This window comes from Halyomorpha halys, unplaced genomic scaffold (assembly GCF_000696795.3).
Source record: "Halyomorpha halys isolate HHAL.00 unplaced genomic scaffold, Hhal_1.1 Scaffold709.1, whole genome shotgun sequence".
NCBI lineage: Eukaryota > Metazoa > Arthropoda > Insecta > Hemiptera > Pentatomidae > Halyomorpha > Halyomorpha halys.
This window is the reverse complement of record NW_027112191.1, coordinates 514,379-522,278: the sequence shown is the minus strand read 5'-3', so window position 1 is coordinate 522,278 and position 7,900 is coordinate 514,379. Positions and strand designations below refer to the sequence as shown.

General features: G+C 31.2%; 1 long non-coding RNA gene across 1 annotated transcript; it reads right to left on the bottom strand.

Moving 5' to 3' along the window:
• Positions 1-216: 216 nt before the first annotated feature.
• LOC136796441 (uncharacterized) lies at positions 217-5,783 on the bottom strand. Its single transcript, XR_010844165.1, has 3 exons — positions 5,511-5,783; positions 2,730-2,849; positions 217-375 (listed from the first exon to the last, which is right to left on the bottom strand). It is a non-coding gene; the product is annotated as an uncharacterized lncRNA (long non-coding RNA).
• Between the last annotated feature and the right edge of the window lie 2,117 nt (positions 5,784-7,900).

The following is a 7,900-nucleotide window of genomic DNA, read 5'->3' as shown; positions in this document are numbered from 1 at the left end:
TTTGAGAGAAAACTACATAAAAAATTTTAAATTTGACTATGTTAAATGTAAATTATTTCAGACACTTTCTCGTGATGTAATTTAAATTTTCCTTTCATCTCAAGAACATACATATAACTTTCACTAAACAATTCAACAAAACATCTTGAAAAAAAAAATGAATAATTCAGAAAGATTTTTTTTATGGAATAAATGAGAATGAAGTATGACCTCACAAGTTTTTCTCAGGAATTGAAATCATTTTTATAGTGGCTGTAGATATCTTGGTGGTTCCAGCAGCTATAGGGATGACTGAACAATAGCTGTTAAATGCTCTTGATAGGATGCAATTGGACGAATAATGAGAGCGTTTCTAACTCCAAGCTTTAGTTTAAACTATAACAGATTTTTAAATTGAATAATTATTTACATATAGTTAAATACTGTTGATAAATAAAGCTATTAAGTTACGATTAATGTTAAATGCTATCATTTTAATTCAAGATTGCTAATAAAATTATATTACACCTAATCGAAAATAAAGTTTTATGCAGCAATAATTAAAAAAAATTAACTAATATAATATTTTATAATGTACATTTCTCAGACTTAGTGATAATTGTTGATAATATCATTGTTTTTAATTTATCTGTGTCCAAGTTTATCTAAAAAAAGGCTCTTGGAACTTTTACTCTATTTTACATGCAGCCTATACTATAAGCACTGCATTATTCAACAAATATTAAGCTAAAACTATCTCTCAGAATAAATAATTAATGTAGCAGTCTCAGTAAAACCTATAACCATGTGCTGCTGTTAAGAGGTCTGTATTTTTTAAGGATTAATAGAAACCATTATTTGTTTTCATTCTGTTTTATTTCTCATTGTACAAAACATTTATAGTATATTTAATTAAGAAACATATTCACCTCTTAGAAAGAAAGTAACTTATTTCTCAGAAAAGAGACTGCCTAAATAAGAACTTGAAGATCACCAAATAATAACAAGATCAACAAGATTGACCATGTCCTCATTAGGAAGTGACCTACACTAAACTTGTTAAAAAAAAAAAATGCAATATCATGAATGAAAGAGCCAAGATTACTGTACCCAGAAGCTCAAAGAACCTGATACTTGCTTAAGATCAGTCACAGCTGGATAAGATTCTTATAGAAACTAAAGATTAAGAATCAGATACTGAACAGAATCATTATTACTACAGTGTTATGCAATTCAAAAATCAGCTGAACTCACTCTAGGGTTGGAAATATGCCCCCAGAGATCATCTTGGTTTGACAATGAATGTGCACTAGTATCTGAGGCCATCATAAAATGATTAAAAAAATATATATGCAAGAAGAGCTACAAAGCAATAATGGAATAAAAAGAGGGAGGAGAAAAGTAAACAAAGAAAGAAGAGAAGAGCTTGGAAAATACAGCAGCTCTAACAACTAAAGAATAATGTAACCAGAAGATTCTACCAAGGAGTGAATAATAGTATATTCTCATTACATGGCTAATTTTGGAAAAAAACATCTGAATATACAATGATGACACATCATCTGTTTACAGATTTTAAGTTGGTCTACAATAGTATAAATAGGCCCAAGCAAAGATGACGCTGGATGATGTCAAAAGTCCAGTAAAAATTTGGGAAAGAAATTCAAATTTAGGCAAGGAAACATATTTACTTGCCTGCTATTTAACTTACCACTTGTGAACGTTGTTAGTGATTCTGGTATACAAACTAACAATATTCAACTAACTAGTGCAGTTACTAGCATACAAAGATGATATAGATAGTGTTGCTAGGTCTGTTTGTGCAGCAGAAAAAGCTTTCCTTGACCTTATGGGAGAGAATCAAGAGATAAGTTTGGCAAATAATGAAAACAAGACAGAGTATCTAGTATAAGACTCTGTTTGCACTTGTTATACACTAGTCTAAACAACATTGTGTATATATCAATGAAATTTTTTCCCAGTGAGCTTCTAAATAAGCCAAAATAATTTCACTATTAGAACACCTCTCGATGTTAATGTTTTCTGTAAGATAAATACAAAGTCCTTTTGTCAAGAAAATTCTATTTGTTCTCTTTAAATCCCTTCAGGGTTCTATTAGGATGTCTCTAATTGGTCAACAAGTATTTTTGGAGTTGTTAATTTCCTACTAACTTCCTTTCCATAAAACCACAATTTTTCAGTATTGAAACTGCTCAAACTTGTCAGCCCCTAGGTCAGCCAACTGGTGCCCTAGATAGATAAGGCAACCTTTTCCTTAACAATGTCTGGAGACTGATTTCCTCTAGCATTATGGTAAGGTTGAAAGACTGGTTACCTTTCGGTTATACCTGTATATCCTAGCTCTTCTATCCTTGCCTATTATCCTATCCTATGTTCCTTCTAATATTGTTAACACTGAGTATATGCATAATCAAGGACTTTTAAGAGACTTTATTAATTATCCTTGATCCTATAGAAAACATTACAGTTAATTATTTTTAAATCAATTCAATACTATTGCATGAGTAGTCAATTATCAAAAGCTTTTACACCACAATTAATAATTAATCTTATGAAGTTAAATAGTCAAAGTAACCAGTAATTAACTCATTCGCACATCAATAAGACAAATGAATACTGTACCTGTATACTGTATATAGGTGCAAATATATTTTTATTTTATTGTTACTATGCCCTTAATTTTTGGCAGATTTTATTGGTTATCTTTAATAAAATAAATTGAATAGTACCTGTATAAATAAGTCAAAGTCACATTCTGGCTAGATTTTATTTTCTCTTGTTACAATCCACTACTGAAGACCATTGGTAACCCATTGAATTCCTGGGGTGATGACACTCTTGACATAACTCTATGACAACATAGAAACTTATAAAGACATTAATACTATAAATACTAAACCAAAATTTGAATGATTTATTGAAGCAGATTCAGAACAAACAATATTTAGGATCAGGGGTAAAATAATAAATTTGACTAAACCTCAAGGATCATCGTGAGTAGATCAATAAAAGCTAGAAAATATCTCATAAAGAGAAACGGAGGTTTAAATGGATAGCTCAAAGGGACTCAACCATTTTATCCAATGATTTGAATATAATCTTTTGCTTACTGTAAACATCATTAGTTTTGATTAACAGTTAAGCCATGGATATCAGTGTCTTACTGCTTTATTCTGGAACACTTGGTCCCCTAAGAATAACAAATTGGACAATTTAAACTGCAATTGTCTGGCTGAATTAAATCATATTTAACAAAATTAAATAAACCTATAATAATAATTTTAGACATAAAATATGAACAAAAGATACATATTTATGCAAGTTTGCATTGATATTTATTACTTACAAGTTTATGGAAGATTACTATTTAAGGAGATAGATTTATAATTGATTTTTAAATAATGTTAAGGAGAAAGCTTTACGAATTGATATGGCTAAGGTATCTCAAATGGTAAAGGATTTTTCAAAGGAAACAGTTCTATGGGAAGGCATGAACAAATCAGTAGGTTGGAATCTTGTATGTAACTGGTGGATGAATAGACATAAAGTAAGGAAGAAAGAGCCAACTCTTCCCAGAATATTAGTGGAAGATATGAGATGTCTGGAAATACCAAAGATGAATCGTATGAAGTGGTTCATTAATATTTTCAGTCTCATATCTTTTTCACCAGATAGACCTCCATACACTAGGAATCCATAGTCAAGTTATGGAAAAATGAGGAAGGATACTAAAACCTGATGGTAACTATGGGGAAATGATTCCCGGAATAGTAGGAGATGTTTAAGGATTGAGATAAATTACCGGTTATTTGTGAAATATGGTTATTCCTATGTTAGGAACTGATCAAAGGTGACTCCTAGGTTTTTTTATAGAGTATTGAAACTGGATGGGTAAGTTGCTGAGACATAGTATTGGATAGAAAGGAAGGGTTTTGAACTGATGAGGATGGCCTTGGTTTCTGCAGGATTCAAGTTAAGCTTATTTCTGGAGCTCAGCGATGAATGCAGTCAATGTCTTCCTGGAGCTTATGAGATGCCTCAATCATCTGAGAAGAGTGAAACAATAAATATATACAGAGTGAGGATCGTGTTTTTGTTCCATGAGGCTGCCACAAAATGAAAGTAAACCTGATGCCACTGCAGACTTGAGGTTGGTAAGGTAACGCCTCAATTACTCAGGTAAAACAATCTCAAGTTTTAATTCTATTCTATTTATTGATATTCTACAACCAATAATAATCTTAATAAATTGGATTATTACTCATAAACACTTCCATATCTTACTGGAAACTACCTATTCAATAATCTAAATACTCCATTCAAAATACTTTCTAAAAAATGGAATTATTATGAATTACAGTTTTCTTTTTTTAAAACCCAACTTTGGGGAGTTATTTTTAACAATTCATTATCCTAGTTATTATAGAATAATAATCAATAAAAAAAAAATCTTGGAATAGCCAAAATCTACTATTTTTAGTAAATGCTTTAATTACTAAACATAAATAGCTATGATTCCTAAGGATATGGCAGTTAAAAACAGATATCCATGAGATTAACTGTTTATAAAAACTAATCATGATTGAAATAAGGAAAAGATTATGCTCAAATCACTGGGTAAAGAACATTTCAAATCTTAATTTGGGGCTCAAGATCAATATGACATGTGGTTATCAAAGAAAAGAGATTAAACAACTCTCAGGGGTTGGTCCCTTTCAGTTATCCATTTTAACATGTTTTTATCTTCTTAGTCTAAACTAATCATGGATAAAAAAAGAGCATTTTGAACCTTAACTAGTGGGTTGGATAACACAACTTATAATCATCTTATGAAAAGAATTTAAACCACCCTCTGTAGCTGGGTCATTTTCAGTTAAACTTTTAAAGCCTTTTTTCTCCTTTGTATTAATATTGTTTCTTTGGTATAAGGTATAATGCTAGTTTAGTAACAAGAAAAATGAAATAAAATAGTTTAGTTATTTCACCTCATAATTACTGATTAATTAACTAATAAAAATGGCAAAACACAATGTCAGCTTCGTATTATATTGAAATTACAATGATTAAATAAAGTGCTATATATATCATGTAGAAAGAATACTATTGTTTTAGAGCAGACTGAATTTCATCGTTTTTCATATTACCTAATGCTTTATGTAAATGGAATAGAGACATACAGGTATTAAAATTTACTAATTTAAATATTTATCAGCTAGCACATTAGATCAATTGATTATAATTGTTTTTGTCTAGCAGAATGAAATTCTGCTTTCTAAGATGTTACATGAACCAATTATTTGTGTTAATTTTAAAAATATATATGTTAACAGTGTTTAAGATAATATATTTAACTTATTTACCAACTAAAAAACATTATTTTATTAACTTTAAGGAATAAAATTTTATTAATGAATACTAATATAATACTAATTAGTATCAGTCCAATGCACATATGGAGGCTTACAACTAGTCAAGATGGCTACCATGTGTAAGAATAATTAATACATTACCAGTATTAGTAAGTTGAAGTCACATTAGTTGCAAATTATTTTCCACTAAACTACAATCTACTTCAAATGTCCACAATAACCCGTTGAATAGTTAACCCTATATAACCACATATATAATTAATTAAAATCAAGTCCTCATGAACAGTCTAGTAGAGCTCAGCCAGAAAGAAGGTTCCTTTCTCACTAACCACTACAATCTGTGACGTCATCGCAGCAGCCTAAATCTTATCCACAATCAACAAGTAGCAAACATATTTAATTTGTCCTATTTTGCTTTTTTCATATTACACATTTTATTTTTTTAATATTACAACCACTTGCTAATTGGTTATAAAGTTTTATTGAAATAAAAATTATTAACTTCTTAGATTTTAGGGAGAGCTGCAGGTGGCTGTGAAGTTTAAATCAAATAATAGTGTAGCAACACGCGACCTACTGGTCTATGCCATAAGTACTACGGCCGCCTAAACCACTATGGTCCGGTATGGCACAACCTACCAGCTAACACGGGAACTACTATTGGCAACAAGCAAACGCCGTGTATTAATATTTATACCATTCATTGTAAATAACTTAATTGTATATTATTCATTGTAATATACATAAATGTATCATTTGAATTAATAAAGATTTCAATAGAATCTGCTGATCCACAGAATGCTAACATCTTACACGTAGTACCTCTCGATAGAGTTTAATAGCCCAGTAACAAGAATAAGCCAAAATTGTAAGGTCTCAGTGTGAAATCTCGCTTCACGATGATGATAACAATTTACATAGTGGATCAGTACATTTCAGTGTCATATTTTTGGAAATGTTTATTGTCTTTTATTTTTCTGCCTTCACTGGGTGTTTCCTCTACCCTTTATCTTTTCGTAGGACCCGGCGACTGATTGCCCGCTGGGCTTACATACCCCTTCGTATCTACAGGAATAGTACCCGGTAGAATGGAGTTACCTTCCTGTATGACCCGGCGGCTGGCTACCCTATGTAAAATATTAATATTTCGAAATGTAATGCGAAATATGTAAGTCCTGCTTTGCATTTTGGCAACAATATTTTTTGCTATTTTAAGTTTTGCAATATTTATTTGATTTTTTATTAGTCATAATAGAGGTATGCAGTCTATCTTTCTAGGGTATTGTCCACTTTCTAAGCTTCTCCAGCACAACTAACTCTGAAATTTCCTATGGAATGAAGTAATGTTTTTCACTGATTCTGGTTGGAAATTATACTTTAAAATGAATTCATATCGAACAATTTTTAGATCCTACGCGTCCAGAAGGCGTACATGTAAACCGCCAATAACTGTTGACAATTTTTACGGGTTTTGACAGATTGCGTGCAAACGGTGAGGAAGTTGGAAAAATGTTAAGGACATTATCGTATCATAGTTGAGGTTAATCATCATGACAACCATTTTAGTCTCCTTGACAGGTGAAGGAAACTCAAATTGTGATGACGGATTCTTATAGGAAATTGGATTATAAAACGATTTCGTTTTATAGGCTGCAGAAACAAGGTAGCTAAGGTAGACACATCAATTCCCTTGGCCACAGACTGAGTGATAGTATCTGCCACCCTCAGTTCCAACTTGGTACTTGCTGGCACAACCAGGGACCTTGGTCCTAGTTCCAATTATCTACAATACTCCTCGCGCCTCCAGTGCCAGCTTGAAGAAGCATTCAGTCTCATGATCTAAGGGCAGTCACATCTACTGTTTCTTGATTCTCCAGTCTTAGGTAGTTATTTCTGGTCCTTGCTTTTACAGATCCAGTAGCCTACATTGCTCTTTGCTCTTCCATTCCCACTCAGGGTTAGTCACCTTAGTTGTTCCTTGCTATGGGTTTGAGCATACCATTCATTTAACTTCCTTTCCGTTCATTCAACATTAAAAGCATTTTCGGAATGTTGAATGTGATTTTTTTAATTTAAATATGAGGTGTAGAAGTGAAATAATTTAAAAAATATTTTTAAATGAAACTATATTATTGCAGAGTTAATTGCTAAAAATTATGCAGCCCATTGCATAACTTAATTTTTAATATTCTTCAATTTACTGAGTCTTTCATTAAAAAAAAAAAAAAAATGGAAATCTTGTTACTGTGTTATCTACTACTTTTCTTTGTATAAATTAATATGTAGCATCCATCTAAATGTAACTGTGAAACCTCAGTGGCTGATAAAATAGAATCAGAAAAAATTTAACACATTGATGTTTTTTTTACATTAATATATTTTTACAGATATCAATTTTCACTGACTACTCTTGCTCAAGAGAAGCTCATGGGATCTTTGACTAATGTGTTAAAAAATTAGTGAAATGGGGAACTTTCAGGTTTAAGCCAGTAGTACTTTACTTCAAACGTGCTATGTTTATATATATAATA